This window comes from Apis cerana, linkage group LG14, assembly GCF_029169275.1.
Source record: "Apis cerana isolate GH-2021 linkage group LG14, AcerK_1.0, whole genome shotgun sequence".
NCBI classification, from domain to species: domain Eukaryota; kingdom Metazoa; phylum Arthropoda; class Insecta; order Hymenoptera; family Apidae; genus Apis; species Apis cerana.
The window spans coordinates 3,614,204-3,637,831 of NC_083865.1; the positions used below are offsets into that span (position 1 = coordinate 3,614,204).

At 27.1% G+C, this 23,628-nt stretch overlaps 1 long non-coding RNA gene across 1 annotated transcript; it reads right to left on the bottom strand.

Moving 5' to 3' along the window:
- Window positions 1-5,969: 5,969 nt before the first annotated feature.
- LOC114576793 (uncharacterized) lies at window positions 5,970-16,688 on the bottom strand. Its single transcript, XR_009832730.1, has 4 exons — window positions 16,359-16,688; window positions 14,472-14,547; window positions 10,618-10,813; window positions 5,970-6,409 (listed from the first exon to the last, which is right to left on the bottom strand). It is a non-coding gene; the product is annotated as an uncharacterized LOC114576793 (long non-coding RNA).
- Window positions 16,689-23,628: the final 6,940 nt, after the last annotated feature.

Genomic DNA, 23,628 nt, shown 5'->3' on the forward strand with positions numbered 1-23,628 from the left:
AATAGATAAAATAAATAATTATTATTGAGGTAAGAAAAAAATAGACGAGGGCTGTTCATTGATCATGAATTTGATATTTAAAAGAAGTGAGCAAGTTTTTGAAAAGTAAAAGTCTTTAAACGGAAGACACGTGCTGAGAACACGAGTGAAGACAACTATCGAATGGTGAAACGTATTATTCTACAAAACATGCACGTGTTATTTCGTACTAACTATTTAACGTAAACTGAAAAATAAATTAACTTCCCGCATATCTGAATGCAACAAGTGTCAACTTCTTTTTTAACGTTTCTCGAAGGGTTTTCTAAAGTCTTCGAGGATGACTTTTCTCACGCACGTGCGATAGAAAACTTACCCTAGTAAACACCCTTCTTTTGCTATACACCTGCACTCTTCTGTCGTTAACAAGTCACTTGTAGTTTTCTTTCAATATCCGGTTTTTAAGACCGATTAATATACTAATGAAATTTTCATAGAAATTTGGACGATCATCTCCGATAAATTAAAAACGGAATATCGAAGAAGAGATTAAGATTAGTTATTTTAATAGAGAAAAATTTATTTTCCACATTTCTCGCATCTTTTTCCTTTTTCAGCCACAAGAAAATGATGGAACTTTCTTGATTATCCAATAATTACCAATTATTTAATATTACTTTATTTACAATACACTTTTGTTCGAATAAATCCTGAAATGCCTTGTACAAAGCGTAATTATTATTATATACTTATTTAAAAGGCCAGAGGGCACGATAATTGTGAAAATGGCTGTATGAAAAATGATGAGATCGTTTTATTTTTTGGTCCGATAACATGGAAAAGATAAGAAATTCGATCTTGGTGAAAGTGTGCCTGCAAGGATTGAGACAAACGGCTTCGAAATAACCTATAGGATACATGGTATTGTGTAAATGTTTTAGACCACCTGCTACAAGATAAATTTTTATTACCTTGCAAACGAATTTAATGTCGCAAGATATCGTTTTACCTCTTTATTATAATCGGCCAATATATAATGCGAACATATCTAATGTGTACATTATCGATCGCTGTTAAAGATCGATCGTTTCTTCGATATATATTTTGAAATTACATAAAAAGCAACTTTTTTATAACTTTTCCAATATATTTTTAATACACTATTAACCGATTATTAAATTAATCAAATTTCTCTTATTTTCATCCCTTTTTCTCCATGTTTCAACCATGTTTACATTCAATAAATTTCTACCGTGTAGTAATCGATTTATTAAAATTTCATCTTTACAATTAATTTACAGATTCACATTATCTGCGATCTTATCGAATCTGATTCAATTAATATTTAAAATTCTCGCTTTCGTCATTTGTTTGGAATCCAAGCTAAAAGAAATACAAACTTTCCGACAACGATCCTATTTTTCATTCTCTCGGAGAGAGGAAATTTTAGAATTTCTTAGAAATTCCCATCTTTCGTCAATAGCTTCTCAAAACGTTGAATTTTAACCAATTCGAGTAAAAATTGACATCTTACGTTCCTAACATTCTATATAAAATAAGATTTAAAATAATATTGCCCTGATCCCAAAACTCTAATTAAAAAATTTAACCAAAATACTCGAGTTCTTAAAAATGGCAGATGTTCGGTATATAATTGTAACGCCATCTATGTAATATACATATATCCTTGCGCTCGTGACCAATTCACCGATGGTCCCGTAAGCAGCCATCGTCGAGGTTTATTGGAGCGTGACGCGAAACAGGTCCCTCTGTCCCCTGCTCGCGAAAAGTTCGGAAATATCAACAGGTGCCGTGCACACGGATCGCTCTCTCGCACGCACCGGATAATCGCGTTCGCCACAATTACTCACTCTCTCGCTCCATTTCGACGCGAGCGCTGGTGAACCGCGCGTGCGCAAAAGAAACGCTTCTCCCGTGATTACGAAACTCCGCTTCCGGGTCAGATAAGCTTCCTTTTATTCGAACCAGTCGCGCGCGACTGATGTATATAAGCAAATTCGAAAGTCATTTCGAAAAATTTATAATCGTTACTTTACACACCTCGAAGATAACTTTCCTCTGGTAATTTTTAACAAGATTTTAACAAATTTTTTTTTATTCCTTTCTTTTTATTCCTGTAACGATTGTAGAAAAAATTATATTTACAAGGAATATCGCGTGGAATTTTATATGCATCGATAAAATTAGGAAAATATCATAAATTTGGGAGTAGGATAAAATGTATAAAGAAGGAACGAGATGATTTTTTATAAAATAAATAAGAAAGAGTGAAAATCGATCGCTTAAGCTTTAATTTAAAAAAAAAATTGGAGTTTGAAAATCTATGTTACGATTTATCGCGTGATATAATTGCATATTTCCGTGTGGATTTTCTTAAAAATTAAATTTCAAGTGGAAATTTTTTATTTTATATCTTTTTCTTCATAAAAGATAAGCTTTGTGCTTATATACATTATATAATTCGATCGTGTATTATAAAAATTCGAGATATTTAGATTATTATAAAATCACATAGTATATTCATATATTTATATGCAACACATATAAATTTACACGATAAGAGACCGATTTTCAAATTTAATTCAGACTTGTCTACTTTTGCTTGATCAATATCATTATATTGATTTAAAAGTACATTAAATTAAAATTAAAATAAACTCATAACTTTTTCGAGATGTATTTTCTGCTTGCACGAGAATTAACACGAATAAAAAGAATACTGACTTTTCATATTAATTTTTGTAATTCCAAGTTTAGTCCATTTAAAAATTCGGATATCCAAGAAGAAATAGATAAAATAAAAGATAAATTGAATCACTATTTACATATACAAGATGCAAAAAGCATTGAACAAGGAACACGAGTTACAAAATAAAAAGTAAAATAGTATTTTCATAAAAATTGTTCCTTTTGTAAAAAAATAGAATTATACGCACCACGATGAGTCGAAAAAAAAATTCCATCGTACCGTTCCATCTTTTTTTTTTACCTCTCTCGAAAATAAAACTCCACAACCACTTTCTTCCCAAACAATGTTCCCAAAATGTTTCTTTCATCGTATCGAAAGAATAACAAGAAAAAGAAATCGTTATTAAGAATACACAGCTCACTTTCGTGCACGTGATCTGTCCTTTTACACGTCTTATTGGCTGTTAACACGCGCGAACGAGCGGTGGTTGCTCACCGATGAAGAACCATAAGCTTCCAGGAATCAGCGCGGTCTCGCGGCCACGTCGCCGATGCGGTTCCGGTTTTGGTCGAGCCGACATCGTGGGTAAGCCCAAAAACGTGCGCCCAATCGAGAAACTGAAATATCCGGATGATTCTTTCGCGGGCTCCGTTTCTTTTCTCTTCGATACGCACTCGACCAAGCGTATTCGCAGCTGTATACCATTTACGGGCTTGCAATGGGGCGACGTGGCTTTTTTTCCTTCCTTTCTGATCGGTATGTACATTTTTGACAACTACTTAGTACGTATTATCTCGGTTTCTCGGTTTTATATGATAACTTGACATCGTTATTTCGTTACTTCGTGTATTTAAATTTGCCATTTCTAATCTTTAATGAATCTTAAGATACTTTATATATTTTTGTTTCTTTTTTTATTAAACACCCTTCTTCAATTTCGAGTCAAAACTATGAATTTTTATTGCACCGTGCGGAAAAAATTTTGATTTTGATTTTTAGATATTAAACTTATATGTCCATTTTTAAAATGTTGAGTTTTATAAAAGTTTTATAAAAGAAGAAGAGTCCTCGGGATCTTTCTGGAGATATCTCAGATATTAACAAAATGTAATTAAAATTTTTATTTATATATAATATACACTGCAATATACGAGGACACAAAATATTGTCAACAAAGTAAGGTGTATTTAATTAAAAAATTAAAAATTTATCGGTAAATTTTACCGATTTCTACGTAATAACTTTCATCTTGAAAGGTGAAATAAAATTATAACACGATAATTATCAAATCTTCCAACTTTTTCCTTCACAAATTACATATCATCTTCCGTTTAAATTTGGAAAAGAAATGCAACTTCGACTTCATTGCGGTTTGCTCTTCATTAATAATATTACGAAATATTATTCGTATATGATCTTTTTATCATAAACACACGGATCGGCGCCATATTAAAGGAGAAACCGAGCCCGAAGCTCTGCCATTTTGCGTTTCAATTGCGGCGTCGAAACTTTAAACCGACAATTTATGCGAATAATACCTGAAAATTGTTGAAACAACGTGGCTCGACCGTGATCAAAGAGAAAACGTTGCGAGACCAATTCGCGTGCATCATGGAGAACGAAACCTGCCTCGTGTAACGACACAATCGATCGATCTCTGTTAACGCGTAAAAACGACCGGTGAAAAGGCTTAAAACGACTTAAAAATGCAAGAAAGTTGCCGTTGATTGGGGAGGACATTTTTGGATTTTAATTCTTTTATCATTTAAGCATGACATTTCTTCTTATTCGTAATATCCTTTAGTAAGCTTTATTATGGCCAGATCAAATATGTACTTTTATCACTTGCACGTACTTTTACGGTAATTTCGTTTATTAAACTTCACTGGAATCGGATTTTTTTGGAAATTAATTTTATTCTTATTTTATTCGGTACATATTCCGCGAGTTTTGTAAAAGCTGTTTCTTATTTAACCAACGTGTTCGAATGAAATTCGAATTATTTGTGGCGTACTAATAATATGCACGTTCCACTGCATATGTTGCTCTATGTGTAGCGAGAAAACAATATTAATATTAATATTTGTAAATAAAAATTTCTATATTGATAAATATATAGTTTCACTTAATTGAATTATAATTACAAATTTAATAGTATTATTACGAAGTAATGATCAATTAAAACGTCTCATAAATTAAAGAATGGGATGAAATGGGACGAATAAAAACGAAATAAAATCAAGATGAAATGCAAATTAGCATTTTAAAATTAATGCTACTTTCTTCACTGTATATATGACATATACGAGTAAGTAATTCAAGAATGAACTCTCTTATTCAAATTATTCAAAGAGACGTTCACCGCATTCTTGCCACGAAATCATCGTTGCAAATCATCCATCAAAAATTCGAGATCGGCTAAAATATCTATCTTTTTTTCTTTTTACACCTCTCGATCACGAATTACTCAAGTTCTCAACAACTCAACAACGAGCGATCAATAATTCTGCGAACAGAAATAAAACAAACTTTTCCACATATCCAAAACTTTCAACCCAATTAACAACGATTATACCGGATATCGGGGAAACACGACGAAAGAAGAAGAAAAAAGAAGAGTTTATGAATATCTGAGCGTGCAAATAAAATCGAAATTCAAGCTGATCGCTTCGAAGCGATAAAATTATGGTTTAAAAGGGAACGAAAGAAGAAAAATGGGAAGTGTTTAATGGTTAATTGGATATAAGCAGAAACGAAAGACGAAGAAACGTTAGTCCAGTCAACTGGACGCGGTAACACGGTTAAATAACTGGGTCGATGATCCGCGGATACGATTTCGATCGGATCCGAACTCGTCATGAAATCGCAAAAATTCCATTTTCCATCGAACTCGCAAGGATTGAATGGTATTCGCTATATTAGATTTGGTTAGACAGTGTTGGATCGTTCGGAGATGTATTCTACTAGATCGTTGCATGGGGTAAACTGTGAGAGAGAGATGTAGCAAAAATTTTATGAGATCCAAGCAGATTAAAGTTTAAATATTATTAATTTAAAAAATTGAAAGAAAGATGTTTACATTTTAAAAGAAATATTCGATATTTAATTTTATACGCGTAATAACATCGAGATAAATCAAATGATAATATCAGCTTCACTCATTATTTCATATTTAACAACATCATAAATTCAAATTACGTATTTGGTATCGGCACAAAAGTCAGAAATACGATTTAAAAATGCATTAAAGTATTAAAATTGAAAAAGATGGAGTCAAATTAATATAAAACTGTTATATTGAATTTCTTTTAAACAAAATGTATGATACATGACATACATGATTACAACAATTTAACTATGATGAATTTTCTATATATAATGTTTCAATAGATTTCGTGTTAATATTAGAAAAATTTGGACATGTATCATCTCGAAAATACTTAGCAAAATTTATAAAATAAATATTTACCTGCAACAGTCGTATATTCCCCGTAATTGCAAACTGTTCCAGATGATTGCACGGATAATTCACGAAATAGGAGGCGGCACGTGGACATGGAGAGTCAGCTTCACCCTTCCGTTTATCCACCATTTTCAGATACGGGGAGTTCCTCCTCGGAACAGCTGCACGCGTCGCTTTGTGAAAGTGTCGACGTTTTTCATGGCATTGAGAGGAGAAATCGTAATCGGGATCGGTTACTCCTTTCTACTCTGTAACGACTTACAGATAAGTACAAGATCAATAATTTGAGCACATTAGTTCGAGACGAACTCATCGATAAATATTTGCCGATAAATATGAAGAAGAAGTTATGTACGCTCAGTAATCGATAACTCACCGAAAGAAGAAAGAAAAAAGTATATAATTGCAGAAATTGCTTTAATGCCTACGTTGTATGACAAAAAGTCGTTTAATAATTCATCTTCTATTGTCTTTATGATGATGAAAAAGGAACATTAAGAGAATTGTCAATTATAAATTATTAAGACATTGGATTACTTTAAAATCGCGAAAATAAGATATGAAAAATGATATTTATCGTCGTATGACAATTCAATGGAAGTAATTAGGATCTCGAATAATTAATCTCAATGTAGTGTACGTTAAACGGAAAAATGATTTTTTGAAAGTAATTGAAAATGTATTTTTAGATTTTGTAATTGGAATGATAAAGATTAAAGAAATCTGCATCTCTTGCGATGTATTGCCTTGAAGAAAATTTTTGAAATATGCAATATTTTTTATCATTAAACGTATAATAAACGTATATTTAAATAAGCATATATCGTATTATATATTTAACAGAATCATATTTTGTTTCGTGAATATTTTCATTTTAATTTTCATTTCTTTCTTTTTTTTTTTTTTTTTGCAAGGCCCACGTGTCTGATATAAAAATGAAGACGAAAAAAAAGAAAGAAAATTAAAGAAAAAAAGATGATTGATCGTGCAAAAATGTTTGATGGGTGCAGAACGTTTAAATTGTCAAGTCACTGATGCTACATATTCGAAAAGGTTGCAGGAACATGAAAGAGGAAATTAAGCGAGAAATTTGAGAGCCACGAGAGATTGGTTGATAATTAAGTTAACGAACGAACTACATTTAAACATGGTTGCTGCTAAAGCGTTGCTCGATTAAATATTTTTGCAGAATCGAGTGCCCGCAATAAAACTTGAATTTTCTTTATGAGAAACAAGAAGTGGCCTTTATTAACCTTCTCCTAATTACACTGATATAATGAAGAACCGTATCCATGATATTTTTATAAATTATTATAAAAAAAACACAAATATATAATTTTGCATGAAATATCTCTAACCTCGATAAGAAAATATTTACAAATAAAAGAAAAATATTAAGATGAAATATATGAATGTGTAATAGCAATTTAAATTGGGAATTGTATACGATTTTCTTTATTTCATCATAAATATTAATATATAAGTAATAAATATTTTGGTAATTTAGAGCAGGAGAATTTTTTTTATTTTATTTGTCAAACGAATTAATTTTAAATGCATAATAGTTTTCTTTCGTATTTTGTATAGAAAATCAAATATATAGGAGATTTCGAGATTTCGATATCTTTTACTCGTGTTAATGTTGTGATGTATTTGTTATCAATGAATATTCCAAATTTAGAATTTTATTACCAGAAATTCACTAAAATCAGAAATCGAACAACGTGGAAAATTTTAGTTATTATTATTAAAAAATGGAAATTGTTAATTCACTGAAAAGTTATCGATTTAAATTTTAGGGATAGAGTAGTGTTTAAAATTTAAAGAAACGTAGAATCGTCGATTCTCAACGAATGTTCAAAGTTAATTTCATACAAATTAATTGAAAGAATCATTTCATCCTCTGTTGATACAAGATGAAATATATAATTGAAAAGATAAAATGTTCATTATTTTTATTTTTTCGATCGGAAATTGCCAAAATTGCGATCGATCCGATTTACAATATGATACAATATGAATGTTTTCCTCGTAATAAGAGCGGGTGAAATTTCGTGGGGTAATTTTTGAAATCTCCTCCAGGTAGCCGTTACGAAGAATCGTTTTTGGCATGGTAATAGGCCCGCTGCTCTGTAATCAGACCCAGCTCGTCCTACACTTGTTATCGTCAGATGCAAATATATTTTTCTTGGATATTATGCGGTCAGCTAGTTATATTTTTTTCACGATGCAAGCCACAGGCCTTGTGTACTTAGCCAGTTTTTTGCTTCACGATCAAGGAAATAACGCAGAAAAAATTACCATGGAACGTACGTGGCGGGTTAGTTATCATTTAGTTATCGCGCCTTCTTTCCGATTGCTTTCATCCCAAACTATCGTTATCTCATCTATACATAGCTTTTCATATTTTTTATTTTTTCTTAATTACAATATATTCTTTTTTAATTTATGAGACTGTAATTAATAGCGATAAGATAAACTAATCCGACGATATTGTCTATAGATTATAAATAAAATAAAAATACATACATACATATATATATAGAATATTTCTTATTTAAATATGAAATGAATACAATGTAGAATAATATTATCAATTAATATGCATTTGGGCGAAGTAGATATAATCTTCCTATTTCATTTAATGCAAAATTAAAAAATATAATTCCAATGGATCACCACTTAAATCTCTATTTATTCATATATTTTCTATAAAAAAAAAAATAGCAACTGCTATGAAAAAAATCACGATTTATTTCGATGACGATTGCTGGCACTTATATTCTATAAGAAAAAAAATCTACTGTTATTAAATCATTAGGTATAATTGTTAAAACTATAATAAAGAAAATATATCTAATATGAAATTGTCGTGAATGAAAAATGAATGAAATTTCAATTAACTTTCGTCAATAAATCATCCATGATAGTGAAAGTTTCGTCCACATCTTTATCCAGATCTTTCGAAAAAGGGGGATAAGATTAAATCAAGCTTAAAACCGTGTACCGTTAATGTAATTTTCCTTTTTTCGAAAATAATAATCATTAAAAAAGATATGTTTTATGAAAATTTTGATAAGGCTTTATGTTGTTTAAAGCTTTTTCGTTAAATAAAAAAAAAGATTCTGTTTGCTTCCGTAACTGTACTTGATTATCACGAAGCAGAAAAATTTCACGGATAATTTCTCGAGTGTTCTTTTTTTTTAAAGTCCTGTTCACGTGAAAATCATCCTCGTCACGTGAATGGCAATCATCGATCGGCAATCAGCCACGCGAATGGCAATTCTCGCGGTCGAAATTTCAACTGGAACGCGATTCAAAGTGTATCGTAAAATGCACCTACAGACATCTTTGGGGACTTCTTCCATCACTGACAATCATTGAACACGATCATTATTTCTTTTTTTATTTTTATTTATTACTTTATATTTGTATTTTATTCTACTTTCTCTTATTTTGTATCGCTTTATATCTCGTTTTCCAATTTTTTCAAGAAATTAAAAAAACTGAGATATTGAAAAAGGAAATGAGATTAAAAGATTGTACATTTTTGTATTATCAGTTAAAATTTTGACGTATAAAGTAATAATTGATGTGATGAAATAATTGAAAAATGAAAAAATATCAATTGAATAGAACTAATGAATAAGAATTAATTTCCAACGATACGTTTCAGCATAGAGATTAAAATATAATTTCTATTTTGAATTTTGATATCATAGCATTGATTCGATTTTCCCAGTTCAAAATTTTGAATACTTTAAATTTTAAATTGTCAATTACTAAAATACGAATATATTTAGAAGTAAAATATATTTTAAATTTAGATTTTTTTTATTTGGAAATAAAAAATTAATATAATTTTAATACTGTTTTAATACGAAATATACATCTATCATACAAAAATATAGTTTAACCGAGTGACAATGATACGTTGTCGTGTAATAACATATTAAAGGATAATAATTCACTTTTATAATTTCTCTTCGAGAGCAAGATTAAAAGTCACGCAACAAAAATATTAATGTTATCATTAATTTTAATAAAAATTAAAGTAATCTTATGCCTGCAAATTACAAACGTATTGATCTTATTAATATGCAACTGACGATTATAAATGGATTTTAATTTTTAAGATTTTTATCTTAATAAGTTTCATTTTCGTTATAATTGAATAAGTACCTATAATCTTTATTATATCATAAAGGACAAATATTAAATATTTTAAAAGAAATAGATTGTAAAACTATATTTACTCGAAATTATTTTCATTCTCTCTTTTCCTAATATTTATTTCTGAAGCTTCCAATACAATAAAACTAATAACAATAAGGATGCTTTTTTTTATCAAAATTACAAATAATCTTGAAATATCTTTTTAATAATGTATATTGATATCGTGTAACTTTTATTACGCTGTATTAAAACTTGTAAAATAAATATTAATATTTTTTTTCAAACTCACGCGATCTCGTAGCCATCGCTAGTTCAACATCTCCGAAAGCGGAAGGCTCGAAGATGTGGGTCACTCGTGGATAATGGAGGAAATTAACCCAGTAATCACCGCATTTCCACCCACAGCGAAGAGAATCCGCCGCTGCCGGCTGATTTTCACTCTCTAGCAAATTTTTGAAGCTGCCAATCATCAATCTGGAACAAAACTAACGGACCTCCATTTCGGGTCCTTCATCCTTTGTGCATTCGTGTCGTTTATCTATTCTCTTCTTTTTTCTTTTCTATTTCTTTCTTTCATTAGATTATTATAGATAATATGAAAGTATCAATATTAATTTAATATATATATATATAGGGGTAAGTTCGTTTTTGTTTAAAATTAATTCTATAAATAATTATAATTAAATTTATATTACATTCTTCCATAATACACTCTCTTTTGGATTTAATACTCTTTTGGAAACATCAAATTATTAATATACGAAATTTCTTCGAGTTTTTTCCACGAATTTACCACGAAAACAGTTGAGAAACAATCGAGAATTCCGCTTTTCGTGAGAAAGCAGCGAAGGATTCACAAGCGGAACCAGATGGAAGGCCAGAAGACAATGCGACTTGAAAGGGGGATGACGGGAGAAAAAGAAGAACGATCGTAATTACCGTAAGAATTATTCGCGCGATGCCATTGTAAGAATTGCTACCGAAACAGCAGCTGCCTTCGTATTGTCGAAAGTGTACTGTATTATAATTCTTCTGCCAATTTCATTGTATTTCATTTTATCTGTGTGAGTGACAATACTTACGTAAATATACACAAAACTGAGAGCAAATGATCATTCGAGGATACTGCAAATCGGTGCACAGAAAAGTTGTAATAATTTAATTAATTTCTTAAGCTTTATTAAATTTAATATAAGTTAATTTTAAGAAAATATGATTTTTTTTTAGATACGAAACACTTAAAATTCAAATTAAAACAGATATAAATATTAAATATTTTTTGAAGTCTCAATATGGAACCATTCTACTATTTCTTCATTTTGTTTAAATTTAAATTTTTATCGCAAGAAAACTAAATTAATAGAATATAAAATTAGCATGTAATCTTGATTTTTTTTCAGAATTATTCAAAACCTGGAACATAACAGAAATTCTAAAATGAAAACAAAAATGAGTTCAAGGCTTAGAATTAGAAAGGATTAAAAAGAAAGAAATAATATTCTTTTTTTGTCTTTATCGAATGAAGCTTACACAAGTTTTGAACTATCGTTTAAAGTAGGAAGTTAGAAAATGTAATGCAATGCAAATACAACTCTAACATTATAAGAACTGATCGGTTAATATCCGGTTTAGCATTTCTCATGCGTAAATTTTAGAAGAATATAATCCGATTTGAATTCTGGTATTAATTTTTAGTGGAAAGATAGAAGGACTTAATCGGTAAATCCTTTGTCACTTCGAAACGAAACATCTGTCATGCGTGTTTTAAAGAAACAGAAACGTTTCTGTTTACCGGACATAATAAACAGTTATGTCTGTCCATCTTTATATTTTTTTTTCCAGATGCAATCGTTTTTATTCGTAAAAAGAAAACAGAAAGAAAGTTTAATTATAGTTTTATGATATGGCAATATGGTTTATAAAAATATTTATGGACTATATCTCACTATTATATAATAACATGTTATTATATTTTATCAAATTTATTGAAATCCTTTTTACAGCAGAATAAAGAAAAATTCAAATATATGAGCTAAAATTAAAATTAAAATAGATATGAGAAATTATTTTTTAGAAACTAAAATGTAAAATGTAAAAAAAAAAAATTATATAACTAATAAGAATTTTAAAAATAAAAAAATTCTTTTGCTTTCCGATAAATTTTTTATTAGATAAATACACACAACTAGATAAATAAAAGAAGAAAAAATTCAATATCTTGTTTTTCAGATTTTAAAAAAAAACCTATTTCTGGACTCAAATAAGATAAAGAAAAAAGTCGATTTTCTCGAAAGAAGTTAAAATCAATTGCAGAAAGATCGTTGATATATTAATTAGAGCAAACAAGAAGGATAAGTCTTGTGAAAACTCTTAATGAACTAATTATTGCCGTGACTGATTGGTTTATAACGAATTAAGTTAATGCGTGATATAGCGGCTCAGAAGATAATTAAAGAAATTCGCAATAATTAAACAATTCCTACTGATTTTTTTTTACTTTTTGCATGGAATAAATAAAGAGGAAGACGAATCGTAATTACGAAAATCAGCCATAACGGAGCAGCTGCTACCTCATTCGATTAATTGTCGTACAATATCCCTGAGTCGTTTATGACTGACCACAGTTTCTTATGTTTGGTTCTTTTTGAACGAATCGTATAATCATTACTATTCAATTGTTCTATTTTAATTATTTGTTCGATATATTACGAAATTATTTACGAATCTATTAAATTGAATCTACATTATGTAAAAATATATTCTTGACATTTCAAATTGTAAGGAAAAGAATTAAAATCTTTGAGTTATGAAGGTTTTATTTCATCAAATTTTGAGTAAGAAAGATTTAACAAATTGAAAAATGGAAAGATAAAATTTCTAATTGTAAAAGTTTAAAAAAAATTTATAAATTTTAAATTATCTTTTATTCGGATATTAGAAATAATTATAACAAATAAAAAAAATAGAAAGACAATATAGCATATAGGTTATTGACAAGTTATAAAATTTGGAACTATAAAGACAATAATAATAAAAATTTGATTTATAAATTTCAATTTGCAAAGATGTATGGATTATTTTGAAGATAAAATAAATATTCTATAATAAAAATAAATATAAAATAAAATTTGAAAAGATAAAATAATATATCTCAATAACAATATGTAACTTAAATTAATGTTCATATTTTTGTAATGTAATGAAAAATCTAATATAAATACATCAAGTTTTGTATTTATTTTTTGAAATTATTTACAATATTTATTTTAATGTAAAATTATTAAATTCAACAAGATATGCCTTCTTGTAATAGTAATTATTATATTCTTATACAGCAAAACTTTTAATCAAATAACTGTAATTTGAATATTTTATTATTTAAATTTTTTACTATACTTCAAAAATCAGTACTTTAAACTTTAAACTTCTTTCTTTTTATAATCAAAGACATATTTTAATAAAATAAATACAATATTTTAATTTTAAAGCGTGAATAAACATATGATGAAAGTTTAAAAGAATAATTATATAATAAAATCGAAAATATATATTTGAAGTAGTTATTACGCCAACACCATAAATACTCTCCACTTGTCACATTTCTTCCTTGAAATATTCTATATTTCAAGTACTTTTTATAACGGAATCATTTTTTCGCTCATAAATCGTCTTTAATTAATCGACAGTTTCTCAAAACTTGATCATAAAAATTAAACTACTGATATAAAAATTTTTAATTGTATTATATTAAATGACTTGAAAAAAAATTATTCTGTATACACATGCCCTCGTGATAATTACCTAATTATCGTTCAAAATGAATTCTGCTCTTGAATTTTATCTATTTATAATTTAATAAAAATTTAACTAGAAATTTAATATGCAAAAAATTCATAAAATTTCGATTAATTTAAATATTTTGAATCCCGATTAAGTATAAATAAGAAATAGGAAAGTGAAAAAAAATTCATTTTGGCCAAGAAGGAAAAGTTACTTATTTTATTATTCTTGATTCTCTTCCTCCAATTAAAATCGATAAATTGTATTTACTCGAACGATAAATCTAGAGGCAATTAACTCGATCGAACGATTTACGTGACAATTTTAACGAGATAACAATACATGATTACGGTGAATACTCACTCGATACTTCGATTTCGTTCAGCTTCATGGTGAAAGTGTGAATCGTGAACTGCTTCTTTAAGGCGATATCGGATATCTGCAAGATCATTAAGTACCAATGAAATGATAATTATAAATATGAAATGATGTTTAATTTACATAGCAGAGAGTTCAGCATGAAATTGAGCTGAATATTGATAGAAATGATATTTTTATAAAATATTATGCATAAAATTATTATGAATAGTTTGAATAATAATAACAACTATATGCAAAAAATATTATAAGTTATTTATAATATTATTGAAACTTTTTTAGACTTTTTTACATGAGATTTAATTTAACTATTATAATATTGATTATATTGTAAGTTTATCTAATCTAAATCATAATATATAATTTTTTAAGATATTATAATATTTAAATAATTAATTTTAGTAAATTAATTTTAATAAAAATTACATTATATTTAATTGTTTTAATATTTTAAATAAAATAAGTAAATATGATTAGTTTCAATTATGTGGCTCTTTTTAGTGAAAAACGCTTCACATATAAATAAAATGTATAGATATAAGCGTTTAATATTTATCATATTTATCATATTTATCAGATTGCTACAATTTATTTCTAACAATATTTAAAATTAACACATTAGAATTTTTATAATATATAAATAATATATAAATTACATAATAAGAAAACAATTATTTAAAATGAATATTTTTTTAAAATATTTAATTAAATATATATTTCTTATTTTTTGATATTCTTCAATTATCTACAATTATTCATATTCAATTAATATTCTTTTATTATCATAAAAAGATTCTTTAGAAACTTTTCATACTGTAAAATTGACGAAAAATCAACATAACCTCATTTGATATTGCGAAAAGGCATATGAAATCATTTGCACATCACATAAAATTTTGATTATTCATTATCACATAAAACACGAAGAACATGGTGGTCTTTTGGCGAATTCATAATAAGTCCATTTACATAATTAACCGTTGTATCGAATGATGAAAATAAAGAAGTGGATGCATTAATTATCGTAATCCTGGTTTCCAGCTGTACGTGCGAAAAGACAAATGATTCAGAGAAGTTATATCGTGACAAATTATTAGTACGATTGTAACATGCACCGTTCGTTTTATAAATTATTTTATTTTCAATAAACAAGAGCAAAGAATTATCATTATCAACTTTTAATCATCGAATCGCATTCCGTTTCTTTACATGCCGTTTTTACCCTCTATCTTTCGTTCCTTATCTCTCATCTTTCACTCTCTCTCTGTTTCATTTGTTCCGTATCGTGCGAAAGCTTTTAGTCACTTGTATTTCACCTGCTCGAAATTTATCACGACCAGCAACTGATTTGCGGCTCTTCCTTTTCACCCGAAAATATAAAACATAGAAATGAATCAAAATAGTATCAAGAGATTAAGACTTTTCACTTTTGAATTTTGTTGATTGAATTGATCATTAATATTTTATGATATTTAATTACGATAGAGATAAATTTTTATACACTACTATAATTTATTTTAGTTAAAATAATCATGCATTTTAAATTTTTATTTTTTCAGACATTTAGAGATATACTAGAGATATACTAAAAGTATAATATTTGTAAATATTCGTTTTAACTATCTTATATCTTACATTATTACATTTTCTAACCTATATTAACTATATACTCTTTATTCATTATGTACTTCAATGTTTCATGACTTTTAACTAATCTTATTAATAAAAATTACCTTTCTATCCTTTTTTTATTTTTTTTCCTTCATTGTATAACGCCATCGCATAATAAAGATACTAAAAAAATTTACTATATAACGATTAAATACTAATAAATAAAATAATATAATATGAATATGAATAATATGAAAATACCTGTATCGAAATCTCAAAATATATTTGCTTTAAAATATATTATATCTGTATTTTTGTTAAATAACATAATAATCTCTTTGAAATTCCAAAAACAATCTTCATGAACCAACATGACAAAGTATTGTGGCAGAAAACCATCGAATTTCCATGATTTGGCATGGACAAGACACGCATGGTTACACTCGACGAACATTGTCGAATCACCTTTCCCTGTAGCAAGAGTATCGAAGCGGCAAATTGTCGGGTAACCATCCGAGAAAACCGACGAGGTGGCTTTCGGCGCGTGCCGGCCTCTACTCGTGGTGTCCGGTTGCACGCTTGCGCACCACTGATGCCACACATGCCGATTCCCGCTTGAGCGCACGCGCATATGAGTATAGACGCATTTGCGCATCGTAGTGCACTTTGCAGCCATAGAAAGTACAGATGCAGTAACCTTGTCGATTAAATTACCAGAGACTTGTGTGTATTAATTACATTCGCATTAGGTTGGTAACGCTATTATATCAATATAACGCCATTATATCAGAAGATTAATTACACAATTATATAGTGTTTACTGCTGTAAGTGGTCTATTGTTAAAGAATTGAATTTTAATTGTTTTAGTTGTTAAAAAAATTGAATTTTGATTAATATAATTCATTTATATTTTCACAAATTTAACTAATTTTTATGATAAGAAAATCTGATTGAATAGTAAATCTATTGAATTTATTAAAACTAAAAAAAAAAATAATAGATTAAGAAGTGTCAACGTTATTTTGTAACAATTTATTTTACATTTAACCTAACTTATCTGATACGTGGACGATACTATACATCAAAAAATTATCTATGAATATATTTCAAAATATATATAACAATTATAATCATATACACATTAATTTATTCGTCAATTTTGTCGAAAAAATTTTATCTTATAGATGGTTGGAGATAATCTGCAATCCATGTGTTTTTTAATAAAAAAAACTGCTCATTTCAATTATCGATCGACTTATAGCCACTTAAACCTCTTTCAACCTCATAATTGGCATCGTAAAATTTTAGCTATCCTATGTGTTCATGTTCACGCGGTATATTCATGAAATTGATTCGACTGAACCGATCAATCTCCCCTTTTTAATTCTAAAAAAATTATTTTAATTAAATCAATAGTAAATAATTTTTATGGAAAAAGTTAGTTGAGAAAAATTAATTTCTACATAATATTTTTCATTAATTTATCCTATTATTATATAAATTCATTATGTAAAAGTTTAAAATAAAATTAAATATTATTTTTAATTTATTTATAATTAAACAAAATTATTATAATTTTTAATATTATCAATTAAAATTATACATGTACATACAATATTACTGTATAATTATATTATTCTTGTATATCTTGTATATGTTATTATTTAAAGATTCGCATAATAGAAATACAAATAACAAAGATTATACATGTTAACAATTGAATATCATCTGTTTTGACAATTTTCCTCTTTGAAATTACCATATCACTAATAATTTACACATTGTAGAAAATGATATAATTTCGATTATTTCTTGGAACTGACTGCTGTTGATACATTGTAGAAACTGTAAAAAACATTATACAATTAATGATTAATAATGAGTTACATAAATTACACAATTTGATCTGTCAATATTGTTAACATATTGTATACAACACATCTGCTACGTTGTTTTAATTACAAAAAGATCAAATAATTTCTTTTTTAAAATAAGAATGATCTTTAAATTTGCATAAGTAAATAACCTTGCATAAATAATTAAATTAAAATAAATTCCATTTATTTTATAAAAATAAATCTAAAATCTTTTCAAATAACAATAATTATTTATAATTTAAAATAAATTAATATTTAGAAAATTAATAAATATATCAAGATATTATATAGTATATAATATAATATATAATATAATATATACTAATAAAAAATTATATAAATTATTTCAGTAACCATTTCCAATATTTTTTCTTTAAAATATACCTTCGTACTGTTTGAAAAAAGACAGAAACGATCTACTGTTTGTGATTTAAGAGATTTTGATAACAATCAACTAAAGAATACTCTTAACACACTTCGAAAACCTAACCTTTCCATCCAAAATACAGAATTCTTTAAAAGAAACGAATTTATACGAATGTACTTATTAATCGCATCGTTTATTTTCACAAGATTAAAATGTTCAATGCATAATCCATTACAATTCGTCATTACTATTCTCTAGTCAGTGGATGATAACGATTTAGGAAGATGTTCGCTTTTTCTCAGAGAAAAACATTTTCGATGACACACACATTTTCACGAATGCAATATTTATGCTTAAACAAAATAAATATAACATATGAATAAAAAAAGCTGAGCAAAAAACTTATCCCTGCTAATTAGAAGGCGTGCAATTACCAAGTCCGTTCAATTCTTGCGAATTTCGTGCGAACTACTGGTAATTTGATGGCGGCACGATTGAAAAGAATGGACGAAAAGCGAGGAAGAAAACGGAGAGTCTGATCAGTGAGGGAGAATGAGAAAGAAAAAAAATTCTGGAAGCAAAAAGAGCTTGTTCCTTCGTTAGAGCGTTGTGATTGGCTCCGGTATAAGACAGGTGCGTATCAGCGTACAATTCGCCTCGTCGCCACTTTTGGTCGCCTCGCTTCCTTATTTTTTATGCCCGGAAATCTTTATGCCTGTGTAATCCGTTAAATAATGATACAAGTTAGCAATAGTTCAAGAACCAATCTGCTGCTCAAATTTTACGTATTTAGAGGATATTCAATATATTTATTTAGTAAAATGAGATCTTATTGGTGGTTTTGATAATACAAATATAAAGAATTGATATCAAATTAATAAATATTATGAAATATAAATATAATTTGAAAGAATTTCGATTTTTAATTGAATGAAAATTTTTATCTCTAAAATAATTAAAAATTTCTTATAAAATTTTAAAAACTTATTTTCATAAAATTTCAAATAAAAATTTTTTAATTTTTCTTTTAATTTCTTATAAACTTCAAATAAAAATTTTCAAATTTTTTTAGATTATATAAACTTAAATGATTAGAGATTTATCTTAATATTGATTTATTTTAATATAGTTTTTTAAAAAAAAATTATTTCATCTAGAAAATTTTAAAAGATTTTAATCAAAGAACTTGAAAAAATGTTATATTTTTATTAATTTTATTTAATTTCATCTATAAATAAATAAATTTTCGGTCACATATCTTTAATCATTTTTCTTTCAACACCCGGTATATCAGAAATAGACATGTGGGAACTCAGTCGGTAGACGAACTCGAGTTCGTCGTCCTCGAATCACCAATCTCGACCGGCCTTCGTCGTCGAGCGAGCAATTAATCGATTTCGGGAAAGAAGGAGAGGAAAAGATTCAATTCCGATAAGAATCGGTCAGCAGTCGCGTAAATAGTGGTGGAACGTTAATTTTGGAAAGAGCCTGCTCTCAGATTGAACCAGAACAATAGAAGTACACAGGAAATCAGATACGAATAGTAATAAAAATATCACGATGTAAAACGCCTACTGCATTACGATTGGATTTATTTTTGTTAATATATCGTAAAATTTTTTTATACTTTACAGATAGATATTAAATTGAAGAATATAAAATATTTTTCGAACTTAACAAGTCAATATTATTTATTACATTTTATTTTTAATTGAAGATTAAATATTAAAAAAAATAAGTAATTGAGAATGAAAATAAATTTGCAATAATTGGTTGAAAAATAATGAGTAAAAATGTATATATTATATATTTTAAATCTGTTTTAATTCTTAATAAATATTTGATGATAAACTACATTATAAATTATTCTAATTATTTTTGTTATTAATGAATTAATTTAAATTTTTGTTTAGAAATAATACGAAAGAATTTTTTGACGCTTAATTTTTTTTATATTTTTTTTAGTACATATTTAGAATCACATTCAACTTTTTTTTAATGAATATAAACTATAGCTTGAACGTAGAGGCAGTTTATATGTTCACCGATTAACCATGACTGAACATATAATTACCCGCATTTAATCACAGGTAATATACCTCACTCATACTACTATCGTTACTATTATTACAAACTTGAAAGAAAAATAATGAAAAAAAAAACATATCTAATGTAAAAAACAATAAAAATTAAAAATCAAATTTTTAACTTTGTTAATTTATTCATCGATTTAAAATTTTTGAAATGACGATACGAATGAAATTTTAATGCAATTTATTTCTTTAAAAACTTAGAATCGGAATTAATAAAAGTTAACATGATAAAAATATTCGACTAAGAATAGAATGGAATTTCGATAATCTGGTATTATTCAAGATCTCGATTCCACTTCGACTTTCGGATCTATTTGGCAATCGAATATCATTAGTTTAAAAACTTGAGAATTTTTAAAGCTTTAACCAATAATTTTTAACTTCTAATTGGGTATTGTCGAATCAATTCGTTTAATTTTGGATCAAATCTGAGATTTTAGAATCTAATCTAACAGAAGAGATTTAAAATATCAACACATAACCTAACTAAATTGAAAGATTTAAGATTCTAAAACCTAACCTAACGATCAAAATTTTGTTCTAACCTAATAGACTATCATTTTTCAGAACTTTATTTTTGATTCTTTCTTTTTTCAATAAAATATCGAATCTCCAAAAGTCTTAAGTAAAATTTACAAATTCTGGATCATTACATACCAATTTCTATAATAACTAATAAACATAGTATATTTGATATCACGGATGATTGGTATAATAATTAAAATAAACAATAATTAAAAATAAAGCGAACACTTAGTAAGCGTAGGCGATAGGAATCGTACACGAGCCAAGAACGAGAGAAAAGGAACGTGGTCTGTGCGTGAATATTCAAGCTCCGCTATGCTTCGCAGGATAGCGGTCACCTGCCGTACAGGTGCCCCCTACTCCTTCGCTACCTCGTAATTCAACCTTCAGGCCGATCCTTACCAGCAGTCACTTCCAGGTGTTGAACAGAGAGCGTTACCCGATTTCCGTTTTATCTCCACTTTGCCCCTCATCTTTATCTCTATTGCTTCATCTAGTTTCCTTGTCAGACTCTACATTTTTTCACTTTACCTTTTCTGTTGAAAAGAACACCGGAACTATCTATTATTCGTTTTCCAAAATTACGTGAGATAAAAAGAAATTTATGTATGTGTGTAATTGAAAGAGAATGTTTTGGATATATTGATCATTCGTTGGATATATTGTTCAAAAGTTATCATCGATTATCTTCATGTTATTTAGAATATAAAAGTGTAAGTAAATTTTAATAGATTGTTAATTGATTATTTTATCTAGAAACTTGTATAATATAGATCATGTTAGTAAAAAAAATGTTTAAATTTAAATAAATTTATTTTGTATGTAGTTTTTTTATATAATTATAAAATTTGATGTATGGATTAAATCATCTTAATATTTATTAATGAAATAAAAATTATGAATTAAACAATGAAGGATTATTTCTTTGTTTTACAAATATCTTATATAAATATCAATTAAATTATAAGTTATTATAAAAATACAATAATTGATTATAGCATTAATTATAACTTATACATAACCTATTGCATTCAACTTGTAAAAGTAATTTAATTAATATAGATTGAATTTCTTCTATAAATAATAATTATACATTCTAATATCATTAATACTAGATTGGAATGTATATATTTGAGAATTAATTGAAGATTATTTAAACGATTAACTTTAATTTCGAACATTAAATTCAATTAACCTTAAAGTATTGAAAATTATGTATGAAATTATGTAGAATTATGCAGATAAAAATAGAAAATTATTAAAAATGTGAGAAATTAATGTGTTGATAAGTTAATTGACTTATAAATTTTCGATATCGAGAAATATAATTTATATAAAATATAATATATAATAAAAAATAATATAAATAATATAAAAATCAAAAGTGCATTTATTTTTCTTTCCATATGGTTCTCAATTTTTAATTTCATTAAATAATATAATAGAATAAAAGTACAAAAACAAAAACGATATAAGATCTCAAACAAGATAAGTTCTAAAAAAAAACAATAAAAATATATGTTTCAAATGAAGAAATACGAATATACAGGAACCAACAAATTTCTTTGACCGACACCATACGGGAAACATCTGTTGATACAAAGTTACATTTTCAAAGAATATTCCTGAATGTTCATTGAGAGAATAATGCCATATTTTCTGCGGTTTGTTCTTGATACCTCAACTTAATTTTTATAACTGTAAATTTCTAAAAGGATTATAGGAATTGCAAGAACCGAGATGTTTGAAATAAAAAATTTTTTATATAGTTTTTCATAATTTTATTATCTAAATCTAATATAGCTTTTTAAGATTTTTTTTAATATCTCATTTATTTAATCATTTATTATATTCATAATAAACCTTGAGTCAAAATACAAAAAAAATACAAAACATACAAAACATTAAATATTAGATTAAAATTATAATTTATTTAAGATAATTTAACCTAATTTAATATAATTTTTACAAAATTCTTAATGTTATTCAATTCAATCAATAAACGAAATAAAAATTAGAGAATTGCAATGTTTTAAATAATTCACAAAAAAAGATGTTAATTACGCAAGGGTTACAGAAATATAAACTCGTTATAATATAGTTATCTTGCATGGTTTCGTAATTCTGCAGTCTGGCACGTGGTTCGGCCAAAGAAAACTGTATTGGACTCGCGTGCTGTACTTGCATCCGCGTACCTTACCTCGCTTTATTCGCAACATTAATAACCGGCGCATTTGCATCATAAATACGGACCGTATGCACAGACAATGACAATTTGCAGTGCGATATGAAATCGAATTGCATACGCACGATATCTTCTTTTGCACAGAGAAATGGCTTCGATGAAGGAACAAGAGCTATACTTATAAAACATTTTTTTTTAGAAAATAGGACATTATTTAATTGTTTGATTATTGTTTCTTTTATCATTCGATGTGCTGTTTGATGATGTAAAATTTAATCCTATATTTTATCATGATAATTGTAGATCTATATTCTTATTTGTACATTATCATTGGTTAGTTATATATAAAACTATATCTAACTAAATTTTATAGATTGGAAAATTTTTATAGAATGAAAAATTAATTAGTAGAAAGAGTATTTATATTTTAATTGTGAATAAATTATATTTTTACTTTTATTATTTATTAATTATGATCATCAT